A 13,618-nucleotide genomic window follows, 5' to 3' on the forward strand; every position below is an offset into this window, starting at 1 on the left:
CCCTGAGCAGTCACTTTTATTGTCTCTCACATATACACACACCCACATCAGCTCTCTGACCAGTTTCTTTCAATCACACACATGCTCTCAATCAAATGCATTCTCTCACTTACACACAGGCTGGCTGCTTCTCCCTCTTTCTCTCATTCACTCACTTCCTCCCCCCCCCCCCCCCGAGCACAACTGGTAGCTGCAGCAGCCTCCTCCTCCAGCCCCCGCAGGCCAAGAAAGAAGAATCCCCATCGACCGCGGGATGCTCATGCTGCTGTCTCCTTTCTCAATTACCGGCTGTTTCGATTGCTCGGGGGCCGCTGCCGCTGCCGCTGCTGGCGATGCCGCCACCGCCGATGCTACTTTTCCACGCGGCACGGCTCGTTCTCCTTCCCGCGCGCCGCACTGCGTATCACTTCCTGTTCCGGGTCACGGGGGGAGGGAGCAGGCGCGGGAAGAAGAAAGGCCAGCCGCGAGTGCACAGCTTCCTCTAACACCGCTGCCGTTCCCGTTGGGCTTGAACGTGCTGTTAGCCCGGCGGCAACGGCAGCAGGGCAGGAAGAGCAGCGGGAGAGACCGGGAGTCCGCGACCCACCTGCCGTGCTTGGCGACACACCGTAGGATATGGTGAGTGTTAAAAGTTGAACTGCCACAGTTGAAATCTTGACAGTGTGCGCGCTACTGCTCACATGTTTCAAACTTATGTTCAGTGTTTTATTTGTGAAGAACATACGATATTCCATGCTGAGACAGACGAAAGGTCCATTGAGCCCAGCAGCCTGTTCCAGACGGTGGCCGTCTGGGTCCCAAGGACCTGGTAAATCTTTCTTGTTTATGCCCATGGATAACTGATGGCTTTCCTCAAACTTACCTGGCTAATAGTTTATAGACTCTTTCTCCGAGAACTTGTCTAAATCTCTTTTAAATCCAGCTGTGTTAGAAGCTTGACTATGTACTCCGGCATGTCCACAGCTTTATTGTATGTTGAGTGAAAAAGTAACTTCTCCAATTTGTTTTAAAGCTGCTGTTAATTTAATGGAATGTCTCTTAATCTTCATACTATTTAAAATAAGTAATCTTCCCCTATTTTCTATTTCACCCGACTTATGATTTTATAAACCTGTCATATATGCCTTTTTAGTAGTTCTTTTATAAGCAGAAGACCCCTGTTAAATTTTTCTTCATAATGTCTTGTGAATGAAGGGCAGCTGGAGAGGGAGTGTTGCAGGACTGGAATGGAGTTTGAATGGTCTGGTGAGGCTGGAGCAAGATGCAGGCTGGTAAGGGGTTGTACAGGAACACTGTGACTGAGTGCTGGTAAGGGTGGAGCTTGATGTAGGTATATGTGGAATTGAAATGCTAGAACAGACCTGATCTGAGTGAAAGTAAGAGTAGAAGTAGAACTTGGAAGACAGAGACTAGGGCAAGACAGAACAAATCAGGAAAAGGACTACCCAGAACATGGAAAATAAGAGTGCTTGAAGGCAGTGAGGGCAAGACAGAGAGGCCTAGAAGCAGGGAGAGACTTGGGGGTCTCAGAGCTAGGCCAGGGGTCAGGAAACAGAGAGGCCAAGGGCTGATCAGAAGGCCCACAGGCCACAGAGCAAGGCTTGGAACAGAAGGCTGGTTGGCCACAAGGTGAGACCAAGGCAAGCTGGGAACAGAAGACCCAGATACCAGGAGATAGGGAAGATCAAGGCTGGAGTCAGAAGGCCTGGAGGCCATGAGACAAAGCTAGGAGGAGTAGCTTGAGAAGACCGCAAGGCAAAGAGGGCTAGAGTAGGGAGCCAAGAAGGACTTGATGCCAAAGCATTGAGGCATGGGAGAGACAGTTAAATAGGGCTGGAGTTTGGGTGTGAAACTGGCAGGTGAGAAGGGATTGGTAAGCCAGGGGAATAAACTCATGGAGGTCTTCTGGTGGCATGGAGGCAGAAGCACAGATTGAAGACAGGAGCCAGAGAATGCTGGAGAGCAGTTCTGAGCCAGGATCACTGGGGTCCTCTGGTGGAGAGGAGGCCGCACATAGACTGGAATCGCAACATAAGGGAATCATCACATCCCTTTATCATTTTTGTTGTCTTTCTTTGCACCTTTTCTAGTTCCACTTTAACTCTTATGAGGTGGGAAAACCAGAACGGCACACAATACTCAAGGTGCAGTCACACCATGGATCGATACAGAGGTATTACGATATTCTCAATTTCACATTCCATTCCTTTCCAAATCATTGCTAACATTTGCTTAGCATTTTTGAAAGTCGCTATACACTGGGCTGAGGATTTAATGTATTGTCCACAATGACACTAACATCCTTTTCCTGGGTGGTGACTCCTAATATGGAATCCAGTATTGTGTACCTATAGTTAGGATTTATTTCCCCTATATGCAGCACTTTGCAGTTATGCACATTAAATTTAATCTCCCGTTTTTAGATGTCTATGCCCTCAGTCTAGAGTATGAAAAGAGCATGTGATAAGTGATAGGTATCCACAGAAAGCAATCAGAAAGTTGTTAAATCATGATGCGGGTTTTATTTATTTAGACATTTTATATAACATCTTTCCATGTATAGATCACAATGGTTTACAAATTGACATTCATCATTATAACTCAAACAATGATCACTTACATAAAGCAAAGGGTACAGAAAATTAAAATGAAGTGGTAGCTTTTGCATCTTATTTTTTGTGGGTTGTTTTTAGAATCTTACATTTTCATTTGGTTTATTCTTCATGATTCTTTTATCCTTCTTCTCTTTGTGGCTCAGTGTCTTCAGAAGTTTTTAAGTTAAATCATATGCGTTTTTTGAATAGCCATGTTTTTAGTTCACATTTAAATCTTTCTATTTGGTAAAATACGTATTGTCAGGCAGAGAATTCCAAAGTGTTGGACCTGCTATGGAAAAACGCACGATCTCTTATTTGCGTTAGGTGTGTGCTCCATATTGTGGGGATAGTCGATAATCCTTTATTTTGGAATTTAGGGGTTTGTTTAGGATTGTAAGGTAGTGTCACTTCTAACAAGTCAGTGTTATTTGAATGAATGATGACTATTATTGTTAATACTTTATAGTAGGTTCTGTATTATACTGGTAACAATGCAGTGACATCAGCGAGAGTGCTATGTGATCCTATTTCCTGGATCCTAATAGGAGCCTTGCTGCAGCATTTTGTAGTAGTTGTAGCGGTTTTAAGTGACATGTTGGAAGACAACAGTTTAGGTTTGAGAAGATTAGTTTGCAATGCAGTTCGGAAGTCCGCAAAAGTTAATGGTTTCAGTCGATGTAGTATTCGCAACTTGGCATAACATGTCTTGATGAATTTTCATTGCAAGGATCTCATCTAGCTGTATACCTAAGCCCTGTACTTGATTTGAGGGTTTAATTTGAAAATTACCTAGGTTTAAGGCAGGTGGTTTAAATATCGATGAGTTTCTACTCCGCCAAATGATTTCAGTCTTTTTCGGGTTTAATGTTAGTTTGTGGCATTAGTTCTTGTGTGTTTGCTTTCATATAAGCAGAAAGTATTGAAGCTGTGTTTTCATATAATTTGGAGAGTGGTATGTAAAACTGTATGTCAGCATACAAGAAGAAAGTTATTCCTAGATTTATCAGTAACTTACATAGTGGGAGCATGTAAATATTGAATAGTGTTGCTGAGAGAGCTGAGCCTTGAGGGACACCTGTATCGCACTGGAAAGTGTCAGATATATGGTTGCCAGGTTTGTCCAGGAATGTTCTGTTACAAATGAAGAGAATCATCTTAGGACCCTGCCGTTGATGCCAATGTTACTCATCTGATGGCATCACAGGTTATGGTCCACAGTGTCAAAGGCGGCCATTAAGTCAATTAACACAAGATAGTAAGATTCATCTGCATCAAGTTCTTGTAAAACAGAGTCCATTAGTGAGTTGAGTGATGTTTCCTAAATCCAAATTGATTTGGGAAGAGAATATTTTGAACTTCCAGGTGATTTACAAGCTGGGACAACACTGCCTTCTCAAGAACTTTTTGTGAGACGACAGGTTGGATACTGGATGATAATTGTTCAGTCATCCGTTCTACCAGACTTGTTTTTTATGATCGGCTTTATCACAGCTTGTTTTAACCTATTTGGAACAGTTCCTTCCAAGAGGGACAACTTAATTAATGTTGTGATTATCTTAGTGATTACCCCATGTACTTGTTTCAAGGAACTGGCTGGAACTGGGTCATTTAGATGAATGGCAGGATTAATTTTAGTATTGATTTGACTAATTTCCAGTTTTGATACTCTGCCAAAACATGGGCCACTTAACCATGCTATTTGAATCTTCAGGTGCTTTTGTTGTGGAATAGATAGGGAATTGTGTTTTTCAACTTATTGATTTTGTCTAAAATGTGGTGGCATAATCATTGCAAGAGGTCTTTGTGAAGTTTCTCGAGACTCAGGATGCTGGGTCTTTAATTCAATTTTTAACAACCTTGAGCAGTTTAGAATAGAGATGTGAATCGGAACCAGAATCGGATCCGATTTCAGTTCAGATTCACATCTCTATAGATGTGAATCGGAACCAGAATCGGATCCGATTTCAGTTCCGATTCACATCTCTAGTTTAGAATTAAATATAATCCTGTGAATCTATTTTGCATAGTATGTTTTTCGGGGGCATTTTGTAAGGAAAAATGTATATTTTCCTAGGGATTTAGCAGATGGGCATTTCTGCCATTGTTTCTCTAACTTTCTTAGGTTCTGTTTAGTGCTTTTTAATTCATCATTGTACCAGGTCGTCTTATATTTGGAATTATCTTTAATAGTTTTTGTCTGGACGGGACTAAGGCTTTCTGCTATGCCATTGACTGTCATATCCCAGGAATCAAATGCTGATGTTGAATTGGTTTTGATTTATTTCAAGGAGCTTATTTTCTATTGCTTCAGCAAGTACACCCATCTCAATTTTTTCCTGAAGGTAAAAGTAAGCTTATCTATACTATTATGGATTTGGTTGGTGAAGGCTATTTCTGCCTTTATTAAATGATCAGACCAGGGTAATATTGTGTGCAATGTATTGATTAAGCAATTGCTGGAATCGGTAAATATTGGGTCTAGAATGTGGCCTGCTTTGACTGGCTTTTGAAACAAATTGTGGCCATCCCTGGGCTTCCATTGCTTCAAAAACATTTCACAGTCTAAGGTTCTCGGTGTTTTGTCTACATGGAGGTTAGTCTCCTACAACTAATGTACATTCTGGTGAAGGAAACACCTTAGCGAATAGTTCAGTCAGTGGTGAGCAATCTTTTTGTAGTATGCCTGGGGAAAAATAGACCAGTCCTATGATTATTTGTGGAGATTTTAGAATTGCAACATCAATGGTGGGTTAATCTCTACCTTGTAAGATACTCGTTCTTTCTTACTGATTATTAATAATACCCTGCCTTTTTATTTGTGTCTTGGAAAGTGATATATATCAGTTATTTTATATTTGGTTTAATAGCAAACTTATCTTTTTTTCAGCCAGGTTCAGTTATGCAACAAATGGAGGGATTTAAGTCCTACCTAGGGAATCGTTAGAGGGATTTTTTTTTTTTTTTTATATAGAGATTGAACATTCAATAGGAGCAGAGTAAACATGAAGCAGGAAGAGAGTAAGGAAGATTTACTTATCGTGGGGAAGATCAGCTTTGTGGTTTCTTTGTTTCTTTGTGGTTTTTTTTTTTTTTTTTTGTGCTTTCCTTCTTAGCTCTCCATATATCCCCTGTCCAAGTATGGATTCAACATTGCATATTTGTTCCATTGTTGGGGTAGTGTGGGCCAGGAGCAGTGTTGCCAACCTCTCTTATTTACCGCGAGATTGGGCTTCTTTTTCTAGTCATTCGCAGGTTTTTGTTTTTTTTTCCAATTCTCAGGTTGCTTTTAATTGGGCTATTTTTTTTCTGCCAGTCGCAGTTTTTTGGGCGGGACTTGTGCTCTGATGTTACACTGATTGGCTGCTGCTGCGATGAAGCCTGTCCATAGCAGGCGCACCCTATATTGCAGCAGTAAGCCACTCAGAGCTGCAAACCTTCACGAGCACATTTGTGGGCAGACCTGGAAAGCCAGCAGCACGGCATTGCAGCGCAGCAGCAAGCAACAGAGAAGGAATCTTCAGACTGCAGCTACAGCCAGGTATCAGGAGGGGAGGAATTAGTATGTTCGGAGGGGGAAATGAGAATGTGGGGGCCAGAGATGTGCTCGGAGGGATTAGGGAGGGGGGAATCAGTGTGTGGGGGGCCAGGGATGGCATCTCCGAAAGTGGATGCCATGGTCTGTGCGGTCTCGAAGCGCACTACTAGTCCAGTGGAGGGAGGAGCAGCACACAAGGATGCTCAAGACAGACGTCTGGAATCTATCCTCAAACAGTCCTTTGACGTCTCTGCTATGTCTTTACAGATCGCGGCCTGCTGTGCCATGGTGATATGTGCCTGCTTATCACAGACCAGGAACAACACTCCTGGGGAGGCCCTTGAACCAGCAGTATCATTCCTCATGGTCGCCACTTCTGATCTGGTGCGCACTGCATCTTGAGGAGTGTCATCCGCCGTGGCAACCAGAAGACAACTCTAGCTCTGAAACTGGTCGGCCGACGCATCCTCCAAAACGAGACTCACAAGGATGCCTTTCAAGAGAACACTCCTGTTCGGAAGGGAACTAGAGAAACTAGCCAACAAATGGGCCAAGTCCCCACTGTTGTGGCTACCAGAGGACAGGAATAAGAGAAACCAGCGATCCTTCTCCCAAACTTCCAGGGGTAGAGGATCACAGCGCTTCAACACATATAGAAGCACGTATCAAGCGGCTCGCCCCGCAGGCTGAAGCCAGTCCTTTCGGAACAAGCACAACAAAAGGGGAGCCAGCTCGGGCCCAGGCCCTAGCCGCACCCCACAATGAAAATCAGCCAACCCATCCAAAGGAAGAAGCTGTAGGGGGCAGACTTGCCCTATTCTATCCAAGATGGGTCGAGAGAACTTCGGACAAGTGGGTCCTATCCATCATTCGAGAGGGATATTACCTGGATTTCCACCACCCCCCTCCGGACAGGTTTGTGGAATCCCCCTGCCATGACCCTTCCAAGAGGATGGCAGTGGAAGCTACACTGATCAGATTGCTAGCCTTAGAGGCTATAACACTGGTGCCTCCACAACAAATAAATACTGGACATTATTCCATCTATTTTATCATCCCCAAGAAAGAAGGAACGTTCAGACCCATCCTGGAACTCAAGGTGGTCAACAGTCACCTGAAGATTCCTCTCTTCTACATGGAGACCCTACGCTCGGTAATAAGGGCGATACAACCGGGAGAGTTCTACATCCCTGGATCTGTCGGAAGCCTGCCTACTCATTCCGATCAATCAAGAGCATCAGTGTTTTCTACGCTTCTCGATCCTGTACCGGCACTACCATTCTGGTTAGTCACTTCACCCTGGATGTTCACCAAGATCATAGTGGTGGTGGCAGCAACACTGAGGAAGGAAGGAATCTGCATGCACCCTTATCTAGACGATGGGCTGATCAGGGCGAAATCCCCAGAGGAAAGCCACCAGGTAACCAACAGTCAAAATTCTACTGGAAAGCCTCGGGTGGGTGGTCAACACAAACAAGAGCTACCTGCAGCCTTCCCAATCTCTAGAATACTTGGGAGTCCGGTTCAACACCAAACCAGAAAAGGTAACCCTGACACAGACGAGGAGATCAAAACTGATGACCCAGTTACAAACCCTGTTGAGCGAACTTCGCCCCACATCATGGAACTACTTAAAAGTCCTTGGCCTCATGGCATCCACACTGGAAGTAGTGCCATGGGCACGAGCTCACATGAGACCCCTACAACACTCACTACTATCACGATGGAATCCACTGTTCCAGAACTACACCGTATGTCTTCAGCTCCTGGACAGAGTTCGGGCCCAACTACGTTGGTGGCTACAAGAAGGCCATCTGAGCCAGGGAACGAGACTATCCTCACCAACCTGGATCCTGCTCACTACAGATGCCAGCCTACGAGGATGGGGAGCACACTGCCAGGAGCTAACTGCCCAAGGGCAATGGAACAAAGAAGAGTCGTGATGGAACATCAATCGCCTAGAAACCCGCGCAGTCAGACTAGCCTGCCTACGGTTCGGTCACAGACTCAGAGACAAAGCAGTCAGAGTAATGTCTGACAACGCCACAACAGTGGCCTTCATCAACCATCAAGGAGGAACCAGATGCCAACAGGTATCTCTGGAAATAGACCCCCCCCCCTAATGTCATGGGCGGAAGCGAATCTTCAAGAGATCTCAGCCATCCACATCGCCGGGAAAGACAACGTCGCTGTGGATTTCTTCAGCAGAGAAAGTCTAGACCCAGGAGAATGGAGGCTGTCGACCACAGCATTCCAATTGATAGTAAACCGTTGGAACACCAACCATGGACCTCCTGGCAAACCGGACCAACGCCCAAGTGCCCAGTTTCTTCAGCCGCAGGCGGGAACCCCAGTCCCAGGGAATAGATACCCTGGTACAGACCTGGCCACAGGAGACTCTTATATGCCTTCCCGCCGTGGCCCCTATTGGGCGCAATCTTCCACAAGATAGAACACCACAGGGGACCAGTACTTCTAGTGGCCCCTGACTGGCCAAGAAGACCGTGGTTCGCAGACATGCGAAGACTGCTGACAGGGAGCCCCCTTCTGCTACCTCCACACAGAGACCTGCTCCAACAGGGACCGATCCTCCACGAGGGTCCAGCTCGATCCTCTCTTATGGTCTGGCCATTGAGAGGACACGCCTGAGGAAGAGTGGATACTAGGGGGCAGTAATTGATACCCTTCTCCGAGCACGCAAGTTCTCCACATCCCTAACATACATAAGGATTTGGAGAGTATTCGAAGCCTGGTGCGAGGACTGCGACGACATACCATGCTCGGTCAAAATTCCTGCAGAACGGCTTACAGAAGAGATTCTCTCAACCCCATCAAGGTACAAGTGGCCGCATTATCATGCTATGGAACCAAGAGCGAGAGCGGCAGCATAGCGTCTCACCCAGATGTCTCCCGCTTTCTGAAAGGAGTCAAGCAGATCCGACCACCCCTAAAGTGGCCGGTGCCTCTTTGGAACCTCAACCTGGTCCTAGATTTCCTATCAGGAACCTCCTTCAGACCTGTCCGCAGCCTGTCTCTGACTATTAACATTGAAGACAGTCTTCCTGCTGGCAGTCTGTTTAGCCTGTCGTACATCCGAGCTACAAGCACTGACCTGCCGGGAGCCGTTTCTCAGACTCACCCCAGGAACCATCCAGTTACGCACAGTTCCATCGTTCCTCCTCAAAGTGGTGTCTCTCTTCCATCTCAACCAAACCATCTCGCTACCATCGCCAGATGAGCATAAGAATTCAAAAGAGGCTCAAAGTCTACGCCATCTCAACGTCTGCAGACTCCTAGTCCGATACCTGGAAAGATGGAAGCCGTACAAAAGACAGACAATCTATTCGTCCTTCACAGCGGGAAGAAGCAAGGGGAAACTGCCTCTTGAGCAACAATAGCCTGCTGGATCAAAGAAGTTATCAAGGTGGCCTTTGTAGAAGCCGGCAAGTTGAGGCCCATTCCACTAGAGCCCAGGCAGTGTCCTGGGTGGAAACCAAGATGCTGTCACCCGCCGAGATCTGCAGGGCGGCGACATGGTCCTCCATCCACACCTTCTCTAGGTTTTACCGCCTGGATGTTCAGGCTCGGGAGGACACAGCATTTGCAAGGGCAGTACTACGTGGGTCACGGGCAGCCTCCCACCCGGTTTATACATCCCATTGGTCCCGAGTCCATCTGCTACACGCTAGGAAATGGAGAAATTACTTACCTGATAATTTCATTTTCCTTAGTGTAGACAGATGGACTCAGCATCCCACCCACGGCTGCCGTTTTTCATGGAATTCTCGGGTGACATCCCCGAGATCGAGTGATTCACAGGTAAGCCATGCTTGTCCTTCAGCTACTGGGTGTCGACGTTTCTCTGAGGGCACTGGCGGTCTCCAGCTATAACCAATCCAACCGGTTCAAATTAAGTTAACTAAATTATTCAGTCATACATATACATATATCCACAATGCTTTTCGAGGAGAATACTGAAGAGCTGCACTTCCTGCAGGGGTATATGTACTAGGGCTGACGTCAGATTGAAATCTGATCCCTCTCCAACTGCTATCTGGAGTACACTATACCCATTGGTCCTGAGTCCATCTGTCTACACTAAGGGAAAACGAAATTATCAGGTAAGTAATTTCTCCAGTTTAATTGTGCGTTGAGTGAAAAGAACTTTCTCCAATTAGTTTTAAATGAGCTGCATGCTAACTTCATGGAGTGCTCTCTAGTCCTTCTATTATCCGAAAGAGTAAATAACCGATTCGCATTATACCTGTTCTAGACCTCACATGATTTCTCCAAGCTGATCAATCCTTACCTCTTTAGTCTTTCCTCATAGGGGAGCTGTTCCATCCCCTTTATCATTTTGGTCGCTCTTCTCTGTACCTTCTCCATTGCAACTATCTTTTTTTGAGATGTGACCAGAATTGTACACAGTTTTCAAGGTGCTGTCTCACCATGGAGCGATAGAGGCATTGTGAATAAAACGGAAAATGCCATCATTCCCTTTCTAATAATTCCCAACATTCTGTTTGCTTTTTTGACTGTTGCAGCACACTGAGCCAACGACTTCAATGTACTATCCATTATGATGCCTAGATCTTTCCTGGGTATTAGCTCCTAATATGGAACCTAACATCACCTTACACTTATCCACATTAAATTTCATCTGCCATTTGGATTACCAATTTTCCAGTCTCACAAGGTCCTCTTGCAATTTATCACAATCTGCTTGTGATTTAACTTCTGTGAATAATTTTGTATCCTCTGCAAATATGATTACCTCACTCGTATTCCTTTCCAGATCATTTATAAATATATTGAAAAGCATGGGTCCCAGTACAGATCCCTGAGTCACTCCACTGCCCACCCCCCTCCACTGAGAAAATTGTCCATTTAATCCTACTGTTACTTGTCTTTTAACCAGTTTGTAATCCACGAAAGGACATCACCACCTATCCTATGACTTTTTTACTTTTCTTAGATTTGGTGGACTTGAATTTTCTCCCTTGAATAGTGTGTCTTGTAGCTGTCACTTCAGTGTGAAGGGTAAGCATACTTCAGGCCCTGGTTTCATATTATCCATATCTGTATTTTTTTACAATAGGCTGATTTTGTGAACTTACTACTTTCAGAAGGAATTTGGAATATCTGCATTCAATATTAACCAAGTTATTGTGCTGCCAACATTTATTCCAAGACCTCATGTACCCAAAGGAAATAGGCTCTTCAGATCTTTGCATATTCTCTAAAGAGGATTCATCCTCACCATTGTGTCCTTTGATAACAATAGATTAGGCAGGGCAGTTTCCAAACTAATTGTCTAAATTGGCTAGTGCACTGTTATACAATAGTTGGCTTACAGATTGCAGACTCTATCAAAGCTACTCGGGTGACAGCCATGGTGACTTCAATGGCTTATATGAGGACCACTTTCATTGAGGATATATGAAAAGCTTCTGAAGGTTTTGCTTATCCAGACTTACCATCTCTCCTACTGTCTGGACAGCATGTTTCGAGGACACAGTATGTTTGGACAAGCAGTTCTGTGCAATCTGTTCACCCAGAAGTCCTCTCCCCACTTGCTGGGGCTATGCCATCTTAAGTAATTGCTTCACTTGCAGTCCTTAGCTTGAAACTCCAAAAGTGTTATGGCTAATTCATGTCTGCCTATTGACAGAGAAAGTAAATTTGCTTACTTGTAAATAGGGTTTTCCATAGACAGCAGGATGAATGAGCCATACATAATAGTTGACCTTCCCAGGAGGAGGGCAAGTATCTTGCTTAAGTTTGAGGCAGTCTCTGCATGCACAAGAACTCTTACCATGCTCAAAGTCTTTACTGAACCCTGAGTGCTGAGTTCATGTTGTCATTTCAGGTGTTATGGCTAACTCATCGTGCTGTCTATGGATAGCTCTGCTTACAGGTAAGCAAACTTGCTTTCCCTTCCAGCCCCTTGGACCCTCTTCAGTTTACAAAAGCAAATATGTTTTTACTTATTTTTGAGGGCTCCTAAAAGTGATTAACAGCCATGATTCTGTGTGGATGAAGTGAAGAGTATTAACGAAGCACGTACTGTGAATTTTACTTCTATGCAATCTGAATCCCTCTTTCAGCTATTACAAAAGAACTTGGGTGAATCAAGTCTTATGTCTCACAACTCCTGAATTTTGGACCTTCTGATGAAATTATCGAGCAGCCAAGCATGATGTGGAAAGCGTGTCAGTCTGAAGGAAAGAAACAGCACATCCTGACCTCGGCCCATCATTCTGATTTTCATCTTGCTTTACAGATATGAGTAGTTTGCTTGCTTGAACAGTTAAAATACTGTTTTGATGCTTCTGTGGAAACTGTGCTGACTGCCCTTGGCATAACCTAATCATAACATGAAGTACTTCTCTTCAGAGTTGCGTGAATCCTTGGGAGGAGAGAGACATGTCTTATCTGGAAATAGTGGCAAATATTGGGTGGGTGACCAGAAATTAAAAAAAAAAACCAAATAAAAAAACCAAAACCCACTACTTTGAAGCACCGTTAATGAAGAAGACTTGTCTGTTTTGTCAAATACTGTAGTAACCAATAGCTGTTAAAAAGCTAACAACCCAGAACCTTTGAGTTGGGGACTATCATAATTCACATCCTGTTTCTATTAGCAGAGGTGAGACTTCTTTGTAGAGTAGCAAAGTAAAGGTGTACTTTTTTAAAGCTGATTTTACAAGAAAGAAACACTGAAACTACCCAGATTGCTTTTGTGTGTTAAAACATTTACATTTTAGAAGTGAAATTTTAGGTTTTCCTAAACAAATTGTGTATCTTGCAAAGGTTTATTCTAAAGTTCAGCACTCACCTTGGAAAGGTGGTAAGGTAGTGTGATTTGGTTTGATTAGGTACCAACATTTGTTAATCAAGAGAGCAGTGAGTCACTGGCTGACTAACTGCAGTTAGACTGTATTTCCCAACCCTAGCTCATCTTTTAATTGATAGGCAGGTGCCACTTTCACAAACAAAAAAAACAAAACACCCTTATTGAGAGTTTGATCATTCCCCTGTGGCCACTACCAGACATATAGTGAATTCACTAATACATTTAAAGGATGTTAGACACATTCCTACTCCCATAGCAACCTTAACTAGCAACTGAACAAATTTGAGATGAAGGCAGCAGTCCAGCAGCAAGAGAGGGGGGGGGGGCTTACTAGTCTTTTGCATCAAGTGCCACATGTATGACTTTTTACCCACCGTGAGAAATTGTACATGTGCATGCGATGCAAAGAGCTCCTGTCTCTTAGAGAATGAGTCTGATCGCTGGAGGCTAGAGTAGCAGACCTGGAGGAGCTGAGGCAGACAGAGGTATATAGATGAGACCTTCAGGGACATAGTAGCCAAGTCCCAACTTCAGACTGGCAGCCCTGGTGCTGGCCTTGGAGGAAGAAGAAGGTTTCATGATCGGAGAGCATCAACCTCGTGCAGCAGGAAAGGATCCTGTAGCAAGGAC

At 44.5% G+C, this 13,618-nt stretch overlaps 1 protein-coding gene across 2 annotated transcripts in view; it reads left to right on the plus strand.

The window, feature by feature from the left end:
• Nucleotides 1-411: 411 nt before the first annotated feature.
• The window catches only part of GPD2 (glycerol-3-phosphate dehydrogenase 2), a 516,322-nt gene continuing 503,115 nt past the window's right edge, over nt 412-13,618 (plus strand). The window contains exons 1-2 of one of the 2 annotated variants that reach the window (XM_029605520.1): nt 412-618; nt 2,091-2,173. The gene's annotated coding sequence lies outside the window, so the exon portion shown is untranslated. The remainder of the gene's footprint in view (nt 619-2,090; nt 2,174-13,618) is intronic. The other variant, XM_029605522.1, reaches the window with a different exon arrangement.

Source organism: Rhinatrema bivittatum, chromosome 6 (genome assembly GCF_901001135.1).
Source record: "Rhinatrema bivittatum chromosome 6, aRhiBiv1.1, whole genome shotgun sequence".
NCBI lineage: Eukaryota > Metazoa > Chordata > Amphibia > Gymnophiona > Rhinatrematidae > Rhinatrema > Rhinatrema bivittatum.